At 42.0% G+C, this 26,277-nt stretch overlaps 1 long non-coding RNA gene across 2 annotated transcripts in view; it reads right to left on the bottom strand.

Annotated features, from left to right (window-relative positions):
* The window catches only part of LOC119889422, a 63,584-nt gene extending 39,190 nt beyond the window's left edge, over positions 1–24,394 (bottom strand). The window contains exons 1-4 of one of the 2 annotated variants that reach the window (XR_005442053.1): positions 24,314–24,394; positions 18,593–18,728; positions 18,213–18,425; positions 14,810–15,068 (exon numbers count right to left, since the gene is read on the bottom strand). This is a non-coding gene — a long non-coding RNA (uncharacterized LOC119889422). Of the gene's footprint in view, positions 1–14,502; positions 15,069–18,212; positions 18,426–18,592; positions 18,729–24,313 lie in introns of those variants that run through there. The other variant, XR_005442052.1, reaches the window with a different exon arrangement.
* Positions 24,395–26,277: the final 1,883 nt, after the last annotated feature.

The raw sequence follows: 26,277 nt of genomic DNA, 5'->3' as shown, positions 1-26,277 counted from the left end.
ACGTCATCACAATCGCCACATTGATATGCAAATGAGGTGTTAACTAATTAAAATGCGCCAATTTGCACACATTTGACAAGTCACTGCAGGTGAACAGGATAAAGACAATAACTAAAGCATATCACCACAGAACTTCCCCACTTAATGACTTCCATCAAGAGTATTTTCCTCTGAAATGTGCTTTGTAAATATGCAGATTAGCTTGTTTTGGTTAATATAGAATAAATCTACAGATGCAAATAGACCGAGGCTATTAGGCTTAAAACCAACACCTTCTAAAAAGGTGTATTCTTGAAGTTTTATTTCCATTAGAGTAAAAGGAGATATGGAAGCAAAATAGACCCAAGTCTCAAAATTGACCACTCCATGAAAAAAAAGTGCCTTAAAGAGTAACTTGATAGTTTTGATGCTCCTCATCTAATAACTCTCCATTCTATTAGTTTGTTATATGCTGATAAATCCTTATATACATACAGTATATACAGCCCTCCCTCAAATGTCCAAAGTCCATGTCAGTAATTGTGTGTGTGTGTGTGTGTGTGTGTGTGTGTGTGTGTGTGTGCGCACACATGGTAAATGTAATATAATAGAAACAATAATAAAGTATTTGATCAATACATTAATGTTTTCAGGCAATTCAGTATTCTGTTGCTTGGCTGTGTGAAGCTGAAGGTTCTCGCTCTTGCTTGTGAAACAAAAAGTAAAAGTATTTAAATAACATTTATTTTAATTATGCCTGCAGCCCGATGCCACAGTTTAGCGTGAAGATTTATGTGAAGTGTTATGTATTCCAGTAACACCAAAAGAATTGAAACGATTTATTGCCTTGTGAAAAATAAACAAATTATTAATGAAAATAAGTCATAAATATATACTTGAAACTACCAAACCCACCAAAATGTCTGTGCACGTCCCTGCCTTCCACATCTCTCCTCTCATCCCACACCGAAGTCCAACCACTCTAAAGAAAGCTCAGCTCTGATCAGCCGTATAAATCAAATCACTCAACTCAGTTTTGAGTAATTAGCCAACTAACAACAACAAACGCAGAAATATACTTTTCCAGTTACAACCGCTGACTTACTATTGTTGTTTTCACTGTATTCAGTCCAAAAATCAGCTCTTCTTCTGTGTCAGTAGAGACCTTAGTTGCGGGCCGCCATCTCGGTGAGGTCAGCGAGGTCTTAAGTTCGCTTCTCTCGTCAAATTGAAGGAGAGAAGAAGAGTTGGTTTGGGAGAGGCGGTCTTTATCGGACTCTACTGGCCGACCTGTAGGAGCTACACAGACATCCAGTACAACAATTTCTCTTCAACACGAAGAGAACGAGTCCACTCACAGCCCTGTAGGAGGTTCTGTTCTCAACTTGTGAGCCTGATTGATCAACATTCACTGTTTTTATTCAATTCTATTTATGTAGCGCCAAATCACAACAACAGTTATCTCACAGCGCTTTTCATAAAAGAGCAGGTCTAGACCGTACTCTATGATGATATTTACAGAAGCCCAACAGTTCCCACCAAGAGCTACCACCACTAGGCGACAGAGGCAAGGAAAAACTTCCTTTTAAGAGGCAGAAACCTCGAGCAGAACCATGACTCAGGGTGGGCGGCCATCTGCCTCGACCGGTTGGGGTGAAGGAGAGAGACGAGAAAGCACAAGACTACCAGAAAGGGGAGAAGTTGTGTTAGTAACATGCAATAATGGGATAAGGTTGCATACAGAGGGAGAGAAAGTAGAGGAGAGAGGAGCTCAGTGCATCATGGGAAATCCCCCGGCAGTCTAGGCCTATAGCAGCATAACTAAGGGATGGTTCAGGACTCACCTGAGCCAGCCCTAACTATAAGCTTTATCAAAGAGGAAAGTCTTAAGCCTACTCTTAAATGTGGAGATGGTGTCTGCCTCCTGAACCCAAACTGGAACCTGGTTCCACAGGAGAGGAGCTTGATAGCTGAACGCTCTGGCTCCTAGTCTACTTTTGGAGACTCTAGGAACCACAAGTAACCCTGCATTCTGGGAGCGCAGTGCTCTGGTGGGGTAGTAAGGTACTATGAGCTCTTTAAGATAAGATGGTGCCTGACCATTAAGAGCTTTGTAGGTAAGAAGAATGATTTTAAATTCTATTCTGGATTTTACTGGAAGCCAATGCAGAGAAGCTAAAACAGGAGAAATGTGATCTCTTTTCCTGGTTCCTGTCAGAACACGTGCTGCAGCATTCTGGATCAGCTGAAGAGTCTTAATGGACTTTTTCGAGCAGCCTGATAATAAGGAATTGCAGTAATCCAGCCTAGAAGTATTAATACTAAAATATTTTATCAATATTTTAGAAGCTTTGGAACGTGGTTGTATGGACAGAAATTGTGTTTTGAAGAAAACTCCCAATAAAGTGAACATATAAACAGTAAATATGGCCAAAACATGGAGAGTCGCCTGGTATATTTTTAAAAAATTGTGTAATAACTGTGGTAGATTAGTTTCTTCAAATTTACAGTTACAGTTGTATTCCAGGTGTATTAGAAGATATTCTGATGCATTCTAATGAGTTGGACGATGGTTTCGTAAAAAAAAAAAAAAAAATCGCTTTTTTTTTAACCAGGCGAGGATTAAAATATATTTTCCTTTATTGTAGGTTCATTTACAGATTCATTTTGGGTTCTTTAAAGTGGATTAAAATGAATCTTGGACTGTTGTCAGAGCAACAAGTCCTTAATAAAATGCTCCTTTGCAGGTTTGAGCTTAACAGTTAGCTTCATCAGGACCAAGACGCTTTACATGAACATAAATATGCAGTATAGCATTTACAAATACAAATGGCTTTATTATTTATTATTAGGATTATCTTTACCTCAACATGATAAATTATACAACAAAATCTAGTTAAAGATTCTGGCTGTCAAAACACCAAAGCACGCACTGGTACATGTGGTTAACGCTGTGAATCGCTCAGTTTGTTAGGATTAGGCACTGTTACAACCCAGCTGGTTAAGGTAGGGCAGTAACAAGGTATTTGGGATTGGAATGAAGGTGGTAAAGGACAACTGAATTTAGGTTAAAGTCAAATGTTTAATTAAGTGATTTGTCTCAAGAAAACACAACAAAAGGAGGCTATATAGGTACTGACAAAAAAAAAAAGCTCTCTACTCAAGAAAACACTGAAGAACAAAAGGAGGTCAGCACCTACATGCTTTACAAGACTGCAAAGTAACCAAACAGGCAACGCTCAAACCAAAAGACTCACTCACACTATGTGATTTACAAGGGTTCTAACTGACGGAAGCTGCTTAGGCAGGCAACCGACAGAAACCGGTAAATCCCAACACTCAAGGAATTCACCATTAACAAGGGGCACAACCAACAACGAGGCGAAGTGATCACTGGCTCACAGTCGCCTCGAACTGCAGAGACACAAACTATTTGTAGGCCAGCCGGTGTTGATTGGCGAGTCCTGGTTGGCAGGTTCGGTCGGATCTTCCAGTTCGGCCACACCAATCAGATGCCAGCAAACAGCAACCAGGAAGTGGGCGGTCCCAGGTCCAGAGGAACCAATCCTCAACAGGGACTCACAGCTGGGATTTGCATACCATTCAGAGAAATTCCAGAACACAACTACTACTCTAAGGCAGCCAGCAGCGGCCGTAACAGCACCGAAACTAAGACTAAAACATCATGGATTGTGTTGAAAAGGGACGCCAAGAGGTCTTGACGAAGCGTCCTGGGATGAGAACGGGTTGAACCCATTTATTTTAACGCCCTGGATACTCTTTAGCGTCGTTTTGGTACGTGTAGGGCTCCAATGTCAAGTTAGCAATAATTAATATGCAACATCAGGTTAGAATTTACATTTACTGTCATTTACATTTACTTACGTAAGTAAGTAGTAAGTAAGTAACGCTACTTACATTAGTTATGCAACATCATTAAAAGGGACTAATGTTGATTTTTTCTGTCACACGTGAAAACAAAACCATCTCCGGTGTTGTCCCACCTGTCTACCCCAACCACCTCCTTATTCGGACTTTTCAGTTAGTGTATATCCGTTGTTTAGAGTTGAACAGTGAGGTGTAAGGGTGCCATGTGCGTTGGTCGGACTCTGAACGACGTGACAAAGCGTAGCTATTTGACCCCCTGGGCGTGAGAACGGGCTGGTGGGTCAGTTACTTAAGTGAAGTCCCACTAGCCGTGTTTCCATCAACGTTTTTTAATGGGCATTTTGAAGTATCGCATTAGAAAGGGTTGATGAAACGGCAAAATTCGGGAAAGAAATCCCTAATTTCGCAAATAAGTTTTGACGCTCGCTTGAGGTGGTTTTTGTCAAAAAAAGAGTAAATGCGCTAAACGGGAGAATAAGTTCTGACGTAGCGAACTTGTAACTCACATCTGATCAGCCGTTTCTGGTTTCTGCTGTCGGCGTCTCGCCCGGTTGTGCAGAGTTCTGCACGCCTGCTGAGAATTTCCTGCAGCTCACGGCCTTCATCAGCTGTTCTGCCGAATTATGCGTTCACCTCTTAAAGGTCCTTTTCAGACCCTTTGCTCTGCACGCTGATCAAACGGTGTTATCACCGCATATTGTTGCTGAATCTCAATGAACGCTGCTTCTACTGAGTGTAATAAAATATTAGTGACTCTAAAAGTTAAATACTGTGAATCATTTTTCCCCATTAATGAACCCTGCAAAGGATATTCTAGCGTTTAAAAGCATTATCAGGAGGTGCATGCAAAACTCTGCAGAACACCGGATATTCCCATAACGTGCGGAGACATGGCTGGTAGCAACTTGCCCGCCTGAAACACATTTCTGAGGACCTCTCTCCATTTTTCTAAGATCAGTGGCCCTCATGTTCATGCGACTGGTTTTGTTTCTGTTTCTTGTTTATTACAGCCATGTGTAACGTCCACTAACTAGCCTGGTTTATTCGCTCCAAACCAGCTGATGGAAACGCACATATTTCACAATTTCTTTCTTCTTATTTTTTTGCGCAACATTTCAAAAGTACGCTTAAAATTCGCTTGACCGTTAGAGGGAAACATGGCTACAGAGACTCGGCTTACAAACTGCAGACACCGATTCTGGTTTGACGGAGACGTCGACTCCACCCGGGAGTCTCGGGGAGGAGGGGTCCGCCTGTACATGCAGACACATCGTCATAAGAGAGACTGTACGCTGTCTTGACGCTGAGCTGCTGTGAGTGAAGTGTGGTTCTGCATGGGCTGATTTATTCAGTAGATTTAAGGGAGCTGTTTAATGTCCGGCAGGTCAGTTTTATTTATGTAACTCACTGTCGTAAATTGGCCTCAGGGGGCTTTACAATCTGTCCAGCATATGACTGCATGTTACCTTTACTTTGACATGGGTTTAATCTTCCTGTTAAGTTCACTATTTCAGTGTTTTTCTTCCTTTTACATGTTATGTAAGTCTGCCTCCTACCAGGCCAGACTTCCCTACATGAAACCGAAGCAAACCCTACAGAGGGGGCAGATCAGAGGCACTGACAAATGATGTTGTCCGTTTAGTTTGGAGGGTTTGCGGGACTGCCCGTGGTTCTTGCGTCCTCCTTTTGTAATTTCACCTCATTTCCAGATCTCAGCTCTTACTGCCAACTTGGAGAGTCCTACTGCAGATCACATTTAATGCCTCCTATTGAGATCTTTTCAGACTCCGAAGCAGCAGAAAAGACAAAGCAGAGATAAAGAAACAATGATGATTTAATACTTTTTCTTTGGGACCACCATAACTGAAGTGAGCTGTTCTGCCGGTGAGGGTTTTTCTTCCTGTCACTGTGCTGAGCTCCCCCCCCCTCTATTCATCTGTGTGCAGAGACCTGAAGAAGCACACTGATCACAACACAGTCAAGGTCTGCTGCCTCTGTCACCGAGTGGGAAGCCCTTTTTTTCTTGGCAGTTGGAAGGTCAAGGCCCGACTGCCGCTCCACGTGTTCACACTTTATCCCAGGAATAATCTGAATAAAAGGTCAATCAAGAACAAGATATACGTTATCTGAATGGAGGAGTTGGTCCCCGGGCGCTGCACAGTGGCTGCCCACTGCTCCCAATACTTCACTATATGCAGCCCGTTCTCATTCCCAGAGCGTCAGATACCGACGCTTTGTCTCGTCCTTCAGCGTCTGGTACCAACACACATGGCGGCCTTTTGTTCAACGCTAAGAGTAGGTCTAGTATAAAAAAAAACCCCGAAAAATCAGGGTAAAGCATGATTTATGCTTCTGCTTCGGTAGCCTATGGCGTAGCTACACACATAACCAGGCATTTATACTTGTGCGTCGGTGTCTGCGTAGTTCTGGAATTTCACCACTAAACGCTAGTTGGCGGTAGCGCTACAGTGCTTGCTGTGTTGACTTTTGCCGTCCGAGCAGGCTAACTTGAATGGGGGTAAAATTATATACGTGCGGCTGTTCTAGCCTTTTCAAATGTTACCAGCTGAATAGATCACATCCTGACGGTGAAACGAGTCATTTCACTCGGGTTGTGACGCTCAAAAGATGTTGATCCAATGTGATGCAGCCGCTGGATTGGCAGCAAGCAAAATTTACTTCAAAGCACGGGACGCTTCCTGTCGGCTCGGACGCATTGCGAGACTACCCAGGTGTCCTGTTCTTACGCTCCACGTCGCTTCAACGTGTACCTACATTTTTGAGGAAGGCGAAGGCTATGCCGCACATTCGACACAGAAATATAAATCAGGTTTAAGGAGGTGGTTGGGTGGATGGGATAGGCTTTCACCAGACATTGCATATTTATTATTGCGAACTAGACGGCATCACATTCTCACTCCCAACTCGTCACACATGAACGCTTCCTCAAGACCCCTCGGTGTTGCTTATTAACGTCCTGGGTATACTTTTGGCGTTGTTTTTTTCCAACATGTAGGGCTCCACGTTTGCAACATCTGGACAAGTTACGGAGATTAAATATGCAACATCCGGTTCAACTTTCAAAATAAAACTAGGCACCAAATCCACCTGGTTAGGGTTAGGAAAAGATCATGGTTTAACTTAAAATAACGTGACTTTACTTACCCCCTCTGAAACTTTGACTTTTTCATTCACAAGGGGAACAAACACTGGTCTGCTGACTGAAAGTCCTGTTTCTGGCCCACCGTCCACCTCCTTACTCTGACTTGTGTTAAATATCCTACACCTAGTGTTACAAACTGACGCCAAAGGGTCTTGATGAGAACGGGTTGTGCTGTGAAAGTGTCAATTATTGGTGATTTGATTTCAACCAGACAGTGGGTTTTGTAAGCCAAATGGTCGGGAACAACTAGATTAATCTTGTTGTATTTTATACTTTTATCATATTTTTTTTGTAAAATCTTAATGTCTAAAGTAACTACTAACTATATATCTGTCAGATAAATGTAGTGGAGTCAGAAATACAATATTTCCCTCTGAAATGTGGTGGAGTAGGGGTATAAAATGTCCAAGAATGAAAGAACAACCCCAAAATTTTACTTAATCCAGTTCACATCTAGTTCAAGATTCTGGTTGATATTAAGCAAGAGAGAACAATGTATTAGCTAAAAGGAGTAAGTTTATTTTAAATTTCAATTTCAATGCTAAAAACATGTTGCTAGAACCAGTAGAATTAATTTAAAGCAGTGATATGCATCATTCCGTCTCGGTTGAAGAAAATTCACTTAGAACAAGTGCAATTATGTGATAACCGGCTGTTTTTTCCTTTTGATTTTGAAGTAAAGTGTTGAAATCCAAAGAGGAGACTGAATGACGACTGTTTCCATGACGTATCTGTGTTAGGAGCCCGAGGCAACAGAAACTAAGTCAAACAACGTGTGTGTGTGTGAGATCCTGGAAGCTCGACAGCCCCTTTACTTTTGTCAAACACCAAACCGCAGGAAAAATTCAATAAGGTTAATTGCAGTAATGTGTGTTGGAGGGGCTGTAATTAGCTCGGCTGTGATTTCCCCGCTGCTTTGATGAACTTGTGAACATGAAACGCTCGCACTCTGAGAAGCCTCGAGGTCGGCTCCGATCAGCTGATACTGAGACGACAGTGACGTGTCCTTTGATCTCGCCGTAACAGCGAGAGGAAACGCGACTAGCAGATTATCTCACATGCAAATCACACAACCACCTCCCAGCTCAGTTTAACACTTTCACACGGTTACATCATGAGTTCTGCTGAAGAAAAGCCTGTTCTGCTTTCTTATTTATGTCCTCACATTTAAAGACTTTGTGGAGACAGCAGCCTCTGTGTGCACTGAGGAAAAAGTTACGGTTTATTCAAGGGATTTATTTATTTTTTTTAAACCATGTTGCATCTCTTTTGTGGTGCAGTTTATCCTCCACTGGATGATGCCACACACCGCTAATATGATTGTTTCTTCCATTTTAGACTCTTTGGCTCTCCAAAACAGTTATGCCGTTTGCTTTTGGTCAAAGGTCACAGTCAGAATTGAACCCAGGCCTCCCACACCAAAGGCACACACCCTTGTCTTATCCACTTTACCATCGCCACCCCCTTCAATTTGACCTGTGTGCTTCTTTTGTGCTGCTTTAATGCCTGGTGCACACTAGGAGATTATCCAGTCTTTTAACACTTTAAAAACGTGGGACGCCACAGACATAACATCATAATTATAATATTTGTGATGACTCAGGGGCATAAACAAATCTAGGGGGGAGAGCGCAACACAGTATCCACACAGAAATACAAAAACAGTAAAGGTGGTAGTGGTACAGACAGGAAATTAATAACAGTACTAAAAATTATAGCAATAATAATAAGACTAATAATAATAGCAGCAGGTGTCAAGCGGGAACTTGGGGCAACAGGATGGCTGCAACCACAGATCCAGACCCCAAAGCTCCGGATGTGGTTTGGGGCAATTAGCTAACCCCCTTGCCTCATACGTAACTGCACATGACATACGTATCATGGTAGGAGGTGTTTGTTTGTTTGTTTGTTTGTTTGTAACTTCCACCTCCTGACGTGTGGGTGGAGGCCAAAAGTCCTAACTTGAACAACGTCAACTATCCAAGCCACTTTTGAGTGATCAATCAAATTGCGAGGATTAAATTTAAATCCCTCTCGTTACTAAAACTCACCATCGTAGTCAGTTTCACTTGGAAATGCATCACTTGTTTCCTGAAGCTAAAAGATGCTCTAAACATTATATCCACTTGATTAATTGATTCTGGTCTCAGTCTGTGTTCATTACAACAGATGTTATTTGTCTTCTTCCACTAGACCCCCCAGAAAACTACAATCTTGCCTGGTCATTCATTACCATGAGCGACTACTTTCACACCGCATGTGTAGTGGGTCCGACTCCACGCCAGGACACACGTCTCGGGATGATCTTGAAGCAGTTTATTTGTCAGCAGCGGTTACAGTAGCAAAAGTTATGTAACTGTGCAGAAACAACACACTCAGTTTCCCTCGTGTACATGCTCAGTGCCTGTGTAAGATCATGAGTAATGCTTCAACACATCACTCTCATGCATTGTCTGACACACTTTAAGTGGCAGGTTTATAAAGACAAATAAAGTTTACTTCAAAAACATGACAGTGCTAACGCGCACATGTTTCAGGCGGTTTTCAATGACTTGACTTCCAACTTTACAAGACCAGGCAACATGCGGACCTTCCCAGAGAAAGTCCCACAACCAAGAGGAAGCGACGACAACAGAAATGCGGCGAGTGCAGTTCGCAAAATAAAGTGTCCGCTCCACTTCCTGTGATAAACTCCAACAAAGAGGGAAAATATCCAAAAGCAACATAAAAACTTTTGTGAAAGAACATATTAACACACAAATCAGGAACACTTGATGAAGAAAGAAAACAAAAATACTGAATGAAGGATGCAAAAATACTAATCCTTCAAAATAAAATCCTGAAAAGACAGACAGAGACCACCATAATGCAACAACATCACACTACTACACATGCTCATTTACTCTATTTCTAAAATACTGATTAGTGCAGCTTCAAGGAGTTAAGAATTGTATTGTCTTTTTAATTTACGACATTTCTAAAAAAAAATAAAATAAAATTAAATTAATTCATATGGTAATTTTCTGCCTGCTCACTCCACGTTTTTCTGAGTGAGAAGCTGTTGCATCAGAGTCTGACTGTATTCATAAAAAGAAGAACTGGATGAGAGAGGGAGAGATGAATTCTGTTAAAAGTGCTGTTCATTTAGAGAAGCTGTGACGATAACGGCGTCCTGCCGCCACACAAATAAAATGCGTTAATCCACACGATGCGGCCGAAACATAAACACACCACAGCGATTAAAACTGTATCAGTAAAACAGGGACGACCTGCATATAAACACTTAAATCACAGTGAAGACAGTAAATACGTTTATACCGCTGCAAATAATTATTCATATCAGTTCCTCAGAAAGAGAGAAAGAAGAGGGGATTATGAAGCTTAAACTGGGTTTTGTAAGCAGTGCTGGTGGCAGATTATTGATCTGGTGACACAAACAGGGTAGATTTAGCCCGTTCTGCCAGCCCAAAATCTGTTTAAAACCTGCTTAAATGGACTTTCCGCCTGGATTAGCAGAAAGACTAGAAGCATGGGGAAACCGCTGACCCAGCCCGATCAAAAGTTCATCATCAAACTCCAGAGTTGTCTGACTGACAGTGTTGTATATTTCCAGATCCCCATCAATCCATCCAAGAGTCGGCTGGATTTTGTCGACAAGTACTTAAAACCCAGCAACCTCATCACGTTGCCAGATCTCATGCTTTTGGTGTGAGAAATCCATCTTTGGGCGCCGTCACAAAAAAATAGTCTCAAACTTCTAAAAGTTGTCACACAACTGTAGCACTAGATCTAGCTAAATGGCACAGCAGATTGCATGAATGAGATGCCAGCTCGCCCTTCTCCAGGGCCGTCAGACCACGTATCATGGTGCTGGAGGCCATCTCATGATACCCGAAACACTAGGCAGGCTCAAAGTAACAAAAAACACACTTTCCTCTGACTGAAATGAGTCTCTGCTATTAAAGTTACTACAAACTATGTAGTTTCGTCAGCAATATTGCACGTTAATATGGTCACAGTCAGTGTTTAAGGACATTATCATCGTCTCGTTATAGTCGGGGGGGGGGGAAGGTCGTTGACGAAGATATTTTGTTTAGTTTCGTCTGACGGGAAGGAACACTAGTGCAAGCTCACAGGTCAAAGATCAATCAGAGTGCAAAAACGCCTCCTTCCTAAGCGAAATGAATGGGGATTGACTTTTAGTGTGATGCACTTTTGCTATGCTTGAAATAAAGTTGTCTCAGTGTCTCAAGCATTTCAAACGTCCTCATACTGAGGTTTGACACACTAACGGCTCCTGAAACAACATTGCCGTGTGCTCAGTAAACACTGTAATCCTTCTGTCTGTCTGTTGTGTTGAACAGTGACAGATGATTTGGAGGCAGAGCGTGTCTCACTGCGGTGCTGCTGCTGCTGTTGTTATTTTTGTGTTTGGTCGGACCAGCTCATTGGCTTTCCCCTCGCCCTCTCGTGGGATCGCAAATGTGATGTGATCGGGCTAAGCGAGGGTGCTCGCCGCCCTGAATATATTGCTAAAACACAGCGCAGCCTGCATGGAAATTCTGCCGTTTAGCTTACAGGCCTGCAGCGATAGGATCGAACACAGCCAGCGCTGAAATGAATATAACACTTCAAGGAGCTGCAGCTTATCGCACTCGGCTTATCTGTGCTTTATTTTACCTGCAGATTGACATGAGCGATGGCATCAGATCCTATCGGAGACAGATGTATGTTTAGCGCACAGGAAACACAGATCATTTTCCCATAATCCTTTGATTTCTGCAGAAGGTCAGGTCTGAACAGGAAGGAGAGATTTGGCCTCTGACTGAGAAACAAGCTGGAGGTTTGAGTGCTGAGAAGCACCGAAGTGAAATGATAAGACGACTAAGGTTTCTGAGACAGCTGTGTTGTTCACATACTTTCCTGTGTACTTTGTGTGTACAATAAAAGTCTGTGAAAAGGAAGTAAGAGAACATAAGAAGAAGCAAAGTTCCTGGTCTGTCAGTACTGTGAGCTCTGACTTACCAGGCTAATGAGCTGCTAGCTGTAGTCAATGTTCATTACGTCCTACATATGGAAGTGCTGGAATACATTTCTGATTTGAAGAGTCTTCTGGAGTACAAGGCACGGCTTATTATGCTCATATATTGACATATACGTTTTAATTTTTAATTCAAACAGATGATTACAGAATATATAGTTTTTACCCCCCTGTGTTCCAACAGTAGTTTGGATTTCTAATAAAAAGTGACTGTCCTATTTCTTAATAATTCTACGGCGAGCTATGAGAATAAACAGGGAGGACAGAACAGTACTGATGCTTTTTTGACTGTTATGGATAATAATTGTTACCACATTAGTTCTTTTTTCATAATAAAATCTCTGATAAATGAGTTAAACTTAAAAATGAGCTTTTCCTTTCCACCACTAAACCTTTCCACTGGACTCTAGGTCTCTGTGCTATTTCTTGTGGCCGTAATATTTTTCTTTTTCTGTTGAACAGATGCAGCGACTCTTTGCCAAAAAGCTTGTGTGGTTGAGTTCAGATGGTTCGGGCATGTCATGGCGGACAGAGGAGTGCAGCATTACGATCGCTGCGTGAGAAACCGCAGAAAAAGAAAACAGGGAAAAACACACTTAAAGTCCCAGCCAGCAGAGATCTGCCTGACATTTCTGAGGCGATGAGAGTGTCACCCTGTGAGCTGGAGTGGGTGGATAACAGGAGGACATGCTGCTGAAAGATTTGACTGCAGTCATCAAACTTTACTCAGGCAGAAGTGTCTCTACAAGAGCAGAAAACACTTAGATTTAATACAAATTATTACATGGCTTCATTACCCTTTTTATCTCCAATTTCCCCCCTTAAATTTCTTATTAACAGGGTGCCTGCGAGCCTTGAAAAGTCTTGAAAAGCACTGAATTCCGTTTCCTAAAAAAGGCCCTCAGACAGCATTAATTAGTCTAATATGCAGTGGGTTGAGCTGCAGGAGGCTGTTTCAGACCTGCAGCATAAATCCCCCACTGCTGGAAAGGTCACCAGCTCATAATGGACAAGTAAATATTTATTTATAGTAAGACTTCACTTAAATAAAATCACTTTTAATTAGTTTATGTATCAATCCATCCGTCCATTTTCTCCCTCTAATACGTATCCAGGTCGTGTTAACTGAATTGTTATATCATCAGGAATTATTTTATAAACTGCTGGGAAGTTATGAAAAACATATGATAAGAATAATACAATATATTATTTTATTAACCTTTATTTAACTAGAGGATCTCACCGAGATTAAAAACTCTTTTTCAAGAGAGGCTGTTTATATATTATATAAATATGCAACCTCATCCCAGTCACATATGGGTGTTGGTCAAAACCCCTTGGCGACACTTTTTAAACACGTGTACGGCTACTCGGTAATGTTAGCAAGAATGACTATGCAAAGTCTGGTTACACTTTCAAAATAAAACTACTGGTCATCGTTGTGAAACGGCACGTGTGTTGTTGTGTTGTAGTTTGAACTATGACGTGAAATGGTGTCGTGTGCGTTGGTACCGCACGCCGAAGAACGTGACAAAGCGTAGGTATTAGACGCTCCGGGAGTGACAGCGGGCTGGAACATCAAAAACACGCCTAAAAAACGCCCAACAGACAATTAAAAAGACGTTTCAAACTCTAGGATACGCAGTTAAAGTAAAACAATAAAACCACATACGCACATTTTCTCCAAAGGTTTAAATGAAATTACTTATTTTAAAAATAATTCTAATTCCAAGTCTTCCAAAATTTTAATTCACCAGAGGAAATCAGATTTCTCATTTGCATGTCAGTGTGTCTGTATTCCAGGTGGAGGGAGCAGAGCAGCTCTGTACAGACCACAAATACAAGTTACCAGAATCCAAATTAGAGGAACTGGCGTCACGTGACATAAGTGCAAAGTTCAGCGGGGAGCATCCCAGGAATAGAATATAAATAAAAGGAAGCCTCATTGATAAAGAAGGCCAGTCATTGTGTACAAAGTGCAACGGTGTGCAAGAGCTTTGCATCCAGTCCCAAATCTCGATGCACTACGGTAGACAGTATCCAACAAAGATAAACGTCGGTCAGGCGCATTTCTATAAAGCGAATCACTAAGTGCAGTGAGAAAGGCAGCAGCAACCAATCTCTTCTGGGTTTCCAAAGAAAAACAGGCCGTATTTCTAGAATAAAACCCTATTTTTAGTTTCAGCTTTTGCAATTTAGAAGGGAGCTGATCATCAATTAAAACTGCCAAGTATTTATATAATTCTAGATCATATCAAACTCTTCCATGATCTGATTCCATTCTGTATGTTTAAACTGGCCATTAAAATGTCTCAAATTCAACTTGTCCAACCTTTAAGAAAAAGTTTGATAAATAAACTACACTACTTTCATAAAGTTGTAATTGTTGGTATTATTACTACCTAACTGGACCAAAAAAATATGTATTACATAAGATAATGAATATTTATTAACAAGTTATTAACAACAGCAATAAATGTATAGTGTCATGTTGTTTTGTCTCCTGAGTGTCTCTGAAGAAGGTCTCTGTTGTGGAGCAGTTTACACCCTGACAGCAAACCTGGATGGATTCTGGACTCTCAAAATAAACTGATTTTGCAGCAAAGATCCACCGTTTTAAATACCGGTGTGACCGAGCCTTTAGAAAGAGTCCCACTCAAACTTATATGGGTCAGTTGCTGAAACCGAACTCAGGACGTTATCACGCTCCTGAAATGTTAATGACTGATGATGTTCACCTGGTAGCTGGATGCCGGTCATAAAACAAACATGAGACCCTGCAGCAGGTGAAGTCTCTGCTTGCTGTTGGCTGATCTGAAACGCCACGACAGAAACTGTGATCCTGCGCCTCGACTCGTCTTCCAGCAGAAACAGGCGGAGAGGGAAGCTCACGCCTCGGGCAACAACACGCTCGACAACGATAAGATGAAGGAGCTGCGGCTGAGAGAGCTTTGAGAGTTCCTTTGGAAAAGAGACGGAGAGGGAACAGGAGCAGGGCTGCAAAGCAAATTCAAATCATTTACTGGAGCTGTCACAAAAAGACAACTCAGTCTGTTACAAGTTTAAAAAGCACAGTAACTTTGTGGTCTATAAAGATGTTAAAAGCTGTAATGAGGATTAAGCTCATATATCCAGGACTAACAAATCATAAGGACTGACTAAAACTCATTTTTAAAATAGGAGTGCACTTGTGCCACACAGGTAAACATATGGTAATATATTCTGCAATTTATGTTATCTTTATGTTATATTTTGTGCAGTTTAGTGAGTTTGGTGAGAGTTTACTGAGCTTAAGCTGCTTTGTGCGTGACAGTTAAAATACTGTGTACAATACTGTATCTTAAATATGGTAAGTACTTTTTTACAAAACTGTACTGCAGCGTGCAGGATCAGCCTTCTGAACAGCACTGACTAGTTTCTATTTATTTTGTGTGTGAATGGTTTGCAGGTTGTTTCACATGCTGATTGTTCTGCAGGCTGTGCAACAAATTACCCCTCTGGGATAATAAAGATTTACCTTAAGATACCCTTCAAATCGAGGGATTTTACAATGCATCATAATACACACGGCCACACAGGCCAAGTGAGCTGTGACCACTGAACGAACACTGGCTGCTTTAATAGATAACTGTAGTTCATTACAGCGTGGGTCCTATTTTCATAGTTCTTTTCTATAAGTAATAATACCGTTGCAGGGTAGAGACATTACTGCTTGACACATTAAAAGAACTTTTTTTTTTTTTTTTTGTATCTTTAAGAAGGCTCTGCTTTGGGTAACATCTAAAATAAAAAAGCAGTTGAAAAATTAATTTGTATTTAATCAAATGTATTTTTTATTTTTATTTTTTTGGGAAAAAACATTTCCACATGGGGTAAGATTCCCCCCCCACCCCATGGTGTGAAATCACTTTAATATGTGCAAATTACAGATAAAATAAACTACAACTAGCTGGTTAAAAGCAAGAGGATTATAGACCTATAGGCTTTCCTATAATTTATTGGTCAGACTTTAAAATAGTGAGGTTGCAGGAACTTCATTAGCAGAAAGTCTGAGGTAAAATATGTGCTTGCAGAATTTCTGATTAATCTAGCATTTTACTAATTTAAGGAAAAACAATAAAAATCTCTCTCTCTAAACAGCTGTGGCTCAGGAGAAAGAGCGGGTTGGCCGTTAATCGGAAGGTTGGCGGTTCAATCCCGGCTCCCCCAGGCTACATGTCAAAGTGTCCTTGGGCAAGATACTGAACCCCAAATTGCCCCTGGCAGCTGTTCCGCCAGTGTGTGAATGCAGATGTAGTGTAAAAGTGCTTTGAGTGGTCGAAAAGACTAGAAAAGCGCCATAAAAATACAGAGCATTTACATTTGTATATATACACACACACCTCTCTCTCTATATATATATATATATATATATATATATATATATATATATATATATATATATATATATATATATATATATATATATATATATATATATATATATATATATATATATATATAGCGCCGGCGCTTTAAGGGACAATTTAAGGTTGAACAAAAATCAGTGGTGAGGAGGTTAAACCCTTCCTGTTTCTGCTGTTTGAGCGTAGACAGTCGGTACCAGTTTGTGGATTGACACCGTGCGGTCAAACGGCGTCATATCCATTTTGGACGGTCGTGAGTTGCCCGGCGCTGCAGCACGAGCCCACACACATAACTGAGCTGAAATTAATCATCGGTTCGGCGGGCGGGTACAGTACGGCCGCTCCATGCATATTTCATTCATCTCCTCCGCACCAAGACTCGATCAATCCTTCATGAATAAAAAAATAGCCCCATTTAAACTGAGAGCTCATTTGCATCCATCCAACTTCCCCTCCATTCAGGGTCCGTAACCCTCCGCCGCCACATCACCCGACCCCACACACCATCCTGAGCGCAATCGTTTTACATACAGGCAGTTTTATTCTTGAGAACGGGTCAATTTGGTGGTAACCCTGAATAAGCAGCACTCCGTGTTTGTGCATGAGTCTGAAAATGAAAAGTGTTCCTTAAAGTTTTTCCATTCCAGTCTCCCCTGAATGGAAACTATTTAGAGTTTACTTTCAAAAAGTCAGAATCGTAGTGACACGAGGACCTTAAAATGGTTAACAGAGGAAAATCGCCAGGCTTTCAAAACTGTAAAGTTTGAGTGTGAACTTGACCTGTTGGGGTCTTAAATAAATCAACAGATCCTTCCTCCGAAAGCTGCTTGTAAAGTAGCTGAAGTAAGGCCAGATAAAAAAAAAAGAGAAATTAAATTACACAAGTTTAGTGTAATTCTGATTTCCTGGACGCCAATAGACTCAAATTCGCATTAGATGGTGCAAATTGAGGTGAAGCCACAAGAAATATTCGTATCGTGTCCTTAAGCTTCATGACTTCACGTCAACGAACAGTCGGAGCTGTCGCACAAAAGCTTATGTCATTTGGCGTGGTATTACAACGCATGTTTTGCTTTTCACGGGTCATTTCACGCTGTTTAGACTGCATTGACGGCGTGCCATTTTACGCCTACTGTCAAAGGTAAGATCAGCAAGTGCAGGATATAAATAACCATGAAAGTCCACTAAGGACTTTAAGGTGGACACTAAGACACTAAGGTGGTGGAGGGGTGGTCGGGTGCATTGTAAGCCGGTCCCTGACCCAGGAGACCGGCGTTCGTTCATTTTCATTTTTTAAAGTTACGTTGCTATTGTTGACTGGCTAGCTAACGATGCCGCTAGCATTGACATCCCGCCTGACGCACTTCACGGCTAACTTTAACCATCATTGATTACCTATGCATGTTAACCTCCTTTGTGTTGCTTAGGTCCAGAGGGACTGAACAGCGTGAAATGACACAAATGCGTTGACATGGCACGCCGAGATGTCCCTAAAGTGGCGTGCTTTTTATACGCTATTCCATGATATCACGTTGCTCCTTCCTGTTCTTACGTCACTGTCTTCCTTTCTTTGTTGGCCTCATTCTTCTACCTGCCGTTCACTTTCCTCCATTTTCCACTTTATTTCCTCATCCCTGTATCCAGCCCTCTTCATTCCTTCCATCCTTTCCTCCCCTCTTTCTCTCTCCTCCTGGTGAATCTGTGTTGCCGTCATGAGTCTAACATGATACAGTACCTTTAGTTTGCGCTGCCGGAGTCACTTTGGCGCATTTGGTTCTGATGGCTTTAATATCAGCTCTGACCTGCTTGCTGTTTGAAACCTGCAGGTAGACGGCGAGGTTTCCCCTCATAAATTATCCGTCCTTCTGCAGGGAAATAATAAACATCAGACCGACGGTGGCGGAGGATTACTAATGGGCTGCAGCTAAAGATTTGCGGGTTGGGCGATCTGTCAAAAAAAAGAAAATAATAATAATAATAATAACACCGGGGCGACAGTCAGACGGGGAAATGCAGCTCTGTGTGTTCCTGACATGACTGACACCCAATAAATAACCCATTTCAATTTTTGAAGCAGTCATGATGATAAACTCCACAACAGGCCTCCACGCTCACCTGTGTTGATGCATTATGTCCCTCTGGCGTGACAAAGTGGCCGTTTAATCACAAATCTGTCGCCCTCTTACAGCAGCGAGGCTCATGGCGGCGGCGGCGGCGGCAGGCGGAGAGCCGGGCTTCCTCTCAGGATCCACTGTGCAACAAAAATACATTAAAAAAAAGGTACATTCAGAGGTGTGTAAGGACCTTACATAATGAACCGTTATGCTTTTATTACCTTAGAATGAGACATTTATATCTACATGGCCGTCGCCACGTTGCATCGTCATGTTTCTATAGTAGCTGAACACAAAAAAATGGCGCTACAAAGCGTGTTTCATCACTACGTTCTTGTTCTATTCAGCGGGCCAGATATTATGGTTGGCGGGCAGTTTTGGCGAGGGTCCATAATCACAGAGAGAAGAATGCGCTTCCCTCGTCAGTGTTTGTTTAAACTTTATCTAACGTGGGGTTTATAATGGACTGTGGTGCAGAAACAGTGACAGTGTTTCACACTCTTGCCTCACATTTTCCATGTTGTCCGTCAGCGGCCAAGTCACAGTGACATATGGTTTTACTGAATAATTAAAAGTTAATATAATTTCTTAATAAAAATACCTAAAGAAACCTCATTTCTTGACTGGCCACTCTCGGCTGTCTCAGAAGAGACCAAGTGCGCAGCATGTAACGTTATCGCCCTGTATCTTCACGTATACAGCTGCTTTTATCTGGATCAAACAGACAAAACATCTAAATAAACATCACTTTATGTCCGGGGTGATAGCAAAGGTATGTGTTTGTGATACTTTAACGGTTCTTTTAACAGAAAATTGTGGATAATCACAAAAAGGGTTTGCAGTTTATAGCGTGATCAGGCCGGACATTTACATGATTATAGCCAATAATAGAAGCCTGTTGTTGCCGATGAAATATGTGTTTGGCCTTTGTCTAATATCCTTGTTTGTATTTGGAAAACAGACTATGGCCTATAATTAACACGACTTACTGCGGAGTTGTATATAAAATAAGGACATGATCTCTTGCAGTTATGCTTATGATTCTTCATTATTTAACTTGCTGTGTACCAACCAATCCAGTCCTTTTTACCTGTTGAAATACCTTTAAGTGGCCAAAACAACACATAAAATGCATTTTTCTACTTGCCAGAAAGTGATTGCAGCCTCTATTGACTGAAAGGTAGTTTCTGCCTCAAAATGACTTGATTTCATTCAGAAGAGTTATGTTTCACAGATTATATAATCGAAATTGTCCCCCTTTTTTATTTCATATATAACATTACATTTTTTATTGACATACTGACCATCAAACCAAAAATGTCCCCGGTTTTCATTTCAGAAATCTGGTCACCTTATCGTAGGTTGGCTGATTAAACAGTGACGATGCGAGTCAGACAAGCACACTGAGCCAAGAAACTTTTTGTTGGCGCAGCGATGCAGCTACCAGAATTACGGCGTTTCTCTATGTCATTAAACCACGGTTATATGCTGCGCGATCATGCGCAGTAGACGCTGGTGCCGACAGGAAGTGGCCATGTAGGAGGATTTTATTGTTGCAAAACTGGCTTCACTGCTCTCCATTCAAATCAGCGGGGTGACTTCGTCCAGTAATATACTTTCTATGGGATATACTGTCAGCCACCGTAGCTGAGTAGTAGTATGTAGCTGCAGTACCGGAGGCTGCAGTTTCAGGACCGCAACTGCATTTCTAGAACCCTTGTTTACTTTGATACTGCCAGCTAGCTGGTTAGAGTAACTCTACAGCTGTGCACATCAGCCTCACAGCCAGCGTGCTACCAGACAGGGCTAACCTCCTTTGTGTTGCTGCGCATTACCACCACCACCAATCTACCAGATGGCGCTGTCGCAAAAGAACTACGGTCCTAGAACTGTGGTCCCAGGATTGCGAGGGTCCTGAAACTGCAGCCTCTGGTACTGCGGCTACATGCTGTGGCTTTCCTACGCTCTTTGATAGAGGGCAGTGGTAGACTGGAAAGTTGGTTGCAATTCACAACTCTCACCACTAGATGCCACTAAAACCTACATACTGAACCTTTAAAAAAGGCCTCAGCAGTCATGATGTGAGCAAATAACTCACAGATGAGTTAGAAGAAAAATCTGTTTGTCTTAGTTGACGCAGGTTTTCCCGCTTAAATTATGTTTAGCTGCTGCAATAGGTCAGAAATTTAGGAAATACACTTTTATTCCAAAAGTGAGATCATTCTTATCTGTTGGTGTGTTAAAAATAATAATCACTTTGCACTTTGATGAAAGTCAAACACCGGGAGACCCTGACTTTTACACAATTAGTGGAGTGCCCCTTTAACATCCTATTTTAGCTAAACATGTGTCTCCTGCCAGTGTACTTTAGAAAACACATTCACAAACAGCAGTGAAACTGTTTCTAATAGTTATAGTAGCTGGGCAGATTTTCATATTCCATCATGTGGGAAGGGAACATCGGGGGAACTGAAACTCCAAGAGGACAGCGGGGAGATGGGTTATTGGGAAGCATGGGACGCATATTTCATCATTTATCAAATCATTTATATCATATATAATTTAGATTGTTTATAGCAGATTATAATTGTGTTTTCTTGCCAGATTGGCCCGTGGCTGTACCTACACTGGCTCGCTCTGTCTGAACAGCCCAGTTGGTTAACTTGAGCGCCAAAAGGAAGTGGGCAGCGCTTCGGGGCGCTTCCGCCTCCTGTGTGTTCCCCAGACGACAACGATTTCACACTCTGCATGTCAGAGACAGGGAAGACCAAGTGATGGCAGGAAACAAAAAGGTAGGAGGTAGCAGAGGAACGAGAGGTCAGGGAACACAATGGTGAAAGAGAGCAGCTCGTGCAGCAGCAGTGACCAACAAGCCTTCGGGTCAGCTCCTTCATCCTCTCATGTTGGACTGAGGGCAGACTGGATACTTGTCACCGTTACTGACGCACATGGCAGCCTATAGAGTCATCTTTGAATGCTAAAAGTAGGCCTAATATAAATAACAGAAAAGTCAGTGTGAGGAGGTGATTGGAGTGGACAGGTGGGTCAAAAACCGAGCTTCACCAGAAGGCTGGCAATGTAAAAAGATTTAAAAAGTTAACATTGATTTTTTTTTTTGTCATGTACGTGACTTAGCTTGAGTCAGAACTCTAACCATGATCTTTTCCTAAACCTAATTATGTAAGTGTACACCGGATGTTGCATATTTATTGTTGCTAATTTGACTGTGGAGCCCTGAAACGACGCTAAAGCGTACCCAGGGCATTAAAAAGCAACACCAAGGGGTCTTGACCAGGCGTCCGTATGTGCCTCCCTGAGATGACCACGGGTTGGGATGCTACAGTGACTCACTACTGCCTCTCGAGGTACACAGTGGTATTACAACACAGCTAGCTGGTTGTACAGCGCCATCTAGTAGATTGGTGGTGGTAATGCACAGCAACACAAAGGAGGTTAGCCCTGTCTGCTAGCACGTCGACCGTGAGGCCAATGTGCACAGCTGTAGGATTAACCGGTTGACATGCATATAATCAATAACTTAGGTTTAGACACACACCCTGTAATGGTTAGGGTTATTGGCTTCGGGGGGCTGTCAAGAGTACAGCTGGCTAGCTAGCCAGCCAGTTAGCTGGCAGTATCAAAGTAAACAAGGGTTCTAGAAATGCAGTTCCGGTCCTAGGATAGCGGTCCTGAAACTGCAGCCTCCAGTACCACAGCTACATACTACTCAGCTGGTTAGCAAGCCAACTTCAGTAGATATGTCTGCAACACAATACACGTGTCTTTGACACGTCAGAGCTCTTACTTCTTCTTCACCCAGCAGTTACAGAGCAACATGATTGTTCACGTCTCTCTGTTAGCTCTGTAGCTTTGCTCTCCACCAGCTGTTTGCTAACTGCGTCTGTCTGCTGTTTACTGCGAAGCACCTCGCGTACGGAGGCTTTTTACAGTTTGTTCTCTGAAGGCGACTCTAGGAGAGCGCCGATAGTGAACCAGAACAAGAAAACTGCAGACGGACATTTAAACCACGAGCTGAAACTCTAAAGCTGTGGTTCTCAAAGTGGGGTCTGGGGACACCCAGGGGTCCTTAAGGATGCTCCAGGGGTTCCCCAGCAAAATGGGGAATAACTTATTGTTTAATTCCATCTGTAAGTAACATAAAAGAGATTGTATGACTATTTTGGTCATGTGTTTCAAACACTTTCTGTAATAAAACATCTAAAAGCCAAAATCCTACGAGATGGGAGTCTTTTTAATTTTATTTAACTTTTATTTAACCAGGCAAGTTAGTTAGATTTATGAGACATAACATAAGAAATTATACAACATAGCAAAACACAAAGACACTTTGGTGGTCCGTGGTCTAATTTGTCCTAGACGCGAAAAAGTTTGAGAACTGCTCTAAAGAAAAGTAAAACCGAGAGGAGCGTATTAATTTGGCATTTTATGTTTTTATGATATGACATACATACAGAAAGTGAAGTACTATATACTTTATATTAAAACTTGCAACATGTAACAATTGCAAGATTTTGACCACCTGCTAGACGACCGCTAACTGCTGCTAGTTAGCTCAGTACGCCGTGCAGCTAGTAGCAGCCCTGTTAGTTTACTTTGCCCGGATTGGGAGCTCGCAGCACCGGGTGAGGGTTTGGACCGCCGGGAGGAGGTTTTCTGGCCCGGGGCGAAGGGGACCCAGTGGGGAACGCCGTTGGGGAGCGGCAGCGGAATAAGCACCAGAATTGGAAGCGGGTTCAGCAGCCTCCCAGTAAACACGCCCATATCGGGAGCAAACGGACCGACGGAGGCCAGTTTGACGACAAATACAGTACCGAGGTGAGTTACAGCGGCTCCGACCAAGACATGGGGGGTTCAGGTGGGGACAGGAGAGGCGTCAAGCGGGAGAAGAACGAGCAGGAGGTTAAAAAGGTAACGGCGGTGTGACTCTTTTTCTAGCACTGTCTGATGCCGTTGTGATGTGACTCTAATTGGACTGCTTTAATTAGCCGGCTGAAGTGTCTCTGTCGCTCTCGCCCTCGGCAAACAGAGAAGGTCGAGCGTTTCCTGCGGCTCAGCTCAGGGACCTCCTGATTGGGCCCTCGCTCTCCTTGCCGACCTTGCAGAGAGCGAGTTCGCCATTTAGTTTCACCTGAAAAGGCGAGCAGGGACTCAGGGAGGAGCGAGTGTTTGTGGGCAACAGAGCAGCTGTGAGCCGTGATGCTGTCAGACGCTCAGACAGCTTGTTGTTTGTTTTCTCTGCTTCTCTTCCTCACAGGGATTTTTTTTTCCCGCCCGCAGAACAAAACGAGCACTTTCTAATTTAACTTATTTGATTTCGCTGTAAATTAAATGTGCTTATTCCACTGTTCTTAAGATTGCTCTGCATTAGCACCAGCGTTTAGTTTGACTTCTTCCTGAAAAGCAATCATTTCTCCCTAACTGGATCTCTGTAACCACATTTGCTCTGCTTGGTGTCATAAAACGCCGGCTCATTGCGGCAGATTGCCCTTTCCATGAAACCTGAACTGCTGATGGAAACGCAGAAGAGGAAATAAAAGAAGAAACACTCAAGAGCTCGGAGTCGAACTGGTGGGTGTGTGCTGCTGTGGATTAGAGTTTCTGCTGCGGAGATATCAAACTGCTGACCTCGACTTTCTCATTTCTGCAGGGAAGCACAGAGAAACATTCAGACTTTACTCCGTTTTTAATAAACTCTACTTACTTTAGTGTAAATCTTCAGCTTTAACTGGAATCCACAGCATGAAACAGATTATTTAATCCGTGTAGAAGTACTCCACACAGTCCACCGGCAGCCTTTAAATGTCCTGACGAGGCTCACCTGTGCAGGTGTGTTTGACCTGGCTGTGAACCCAGTGGGCGGGGCTGCAGCCAGTGGTAGAAAAAGTATTTAGATTATTTAATTAAGTAAAAATTTAAAGTAAAAGTACTCTTTTTAAAGCAGAAGGGCCTCACTTGTTGAGACACTAACAGGTGGGCAGCGGAGTACTTTATTTTCTTTGTGGTAGTTTAATCTAGTACAATACATCATGTTTGATAAATTGGTCTCATGTTTTATATGAAAAGTAACTTCAGCCGAGTAAAAATGTAGTGGATTAAAAAGTACAATATTTAGTATGGTGGAATCAAAGTAATAAGTAAAGTACAAATACAAAAAAATACACCTTCCAACAAGTGAGCCAGCAGTTCGTCCTGTAGTGAGCTGACAGGTGGAGGACAGGACGTGATCTCCACATTGAACTGAATCCTCAGAAACTGACAGAGATTGACAGAGATTCATAAAACGCCTCTGATAACTGTCTGATAATTAACCAGTCTGGACCAAAGTGGTGGAATTATATACTTATATATCCATATATAAAGTATGTAAAATATTTATAGAGGAGCCACCAATTAGGGATAAGATAGGTGTCATGTGATCTTTTCAGTAGCGATGTGCGGATCGATCCTAAAGTATTGATATTTCTGATACCAGTGTTTCCTGCTGTAGGATCGATACTCATCTAAAAGGATCGATATCTAAACTCAGTAAAGGATGGTCTAATTATACTCGGCTGATAGGAACTACTTCTCCTTCCGCCTGCCACGGCTCTGGTGACGGAGCTTCTTTGAAGTGAGCCGCTGCAGCCCTTTACGTTTCCCGCGATTGAATACTGACTCTGGCCGACTGTGAAAGCCGTCACGTCTGGCTGTATTTTAGCTGTGAAGCTAATAATGATGTCTGAGTGCAAAGACAGTGAAATTGATTGATTGAGCTTCTTTATTGATTGTAAATATAAAAGTGGCGCCTCCAACAAGAGATGCTCCAGCTAGATACCATCAAAAGGATAAAAGCACAATAAAGCCAGACAGCTTATTTCCATTGTGCTCCTTTTTTGGATGGAAAATAAGTTGGAGCACAGTTAGTTATTCACTAAAGTTTCACTTAAATTGAATAGGCCTGTACAATGCATAATTAACACTGAGATTTAAAACAACAGCATATTGACAACATTTCATGATATTTATTTTATAATTGTTATTGTGAGGGAAAACGGCCACTCAGCCATTTTGTTAGCGAGGACTTAAACTCATCGGTAGTCTGTTCCACGTAATGGCAGCTGAAATACAACTCTTAAACCTAATGAAAACCAAATCAGTTGTACTCCCTCTTGTGGTATAATTATGGTATTCCCTAATTTTGGTAAAGTAGTTGTACAGGTACTTTAATACTTTGGCAACACTGCAAACTTCGCTAAGCATCTGAGATTAATTCACAATAATATGATGATGTCATGAAGCTGCAGTTCTGAGCAGGAGATTTTTCATTATAATAAAAGAATGTGACAGTAGTTTGATGTCATTATGCAGCTATTATTTGGAATTGGTAAGGCTACAGCCTGCTCTTTATTTCCCCCATTAATACAGAAACGGGAGGTCACATTAGACTAGAAATAAAATATTTAAAAAGTATCGGTGTCGGCAAAACCAGCCTGGGTATTACTAGGAATTGGATCGTATAGGAATTAAGTGTTATTGTACATCACTACTTTTCAGTATTTACATACTACCTCCCTGATCCCGCAGGTTATCAAGACTGGAAACAGGCACACTCAGAATATAGAGGTGAGAAAGTAAATGTTTGGATTAAGACTATATTTAGTTTAGATTCTTATACTATTGCAGAAG

This window comes from Micropterus salmoides, unplaced genomic scaffold (assembly GCF_014851395.1).
Source record: "Micropterus salmoides isolate LMB-PRFRI ecotype aquatic unplaced genomic scaffold, ASM1485139v1 Ms_hic_scaffold_5, whole genome shotgun sequence".
In the NCBI taxonomy this organism is placed as follows: Eukaryota; Metazoa; Chordata; class Actinopteri; order Centrarchiformes; family Centrarchidae; genus Micropterus; species Micropterus salmoides.
Note: the sequence above shows the minus strand (reverse complement) of the source record. Positions and strands in the feature narration are given on the sequence as shown.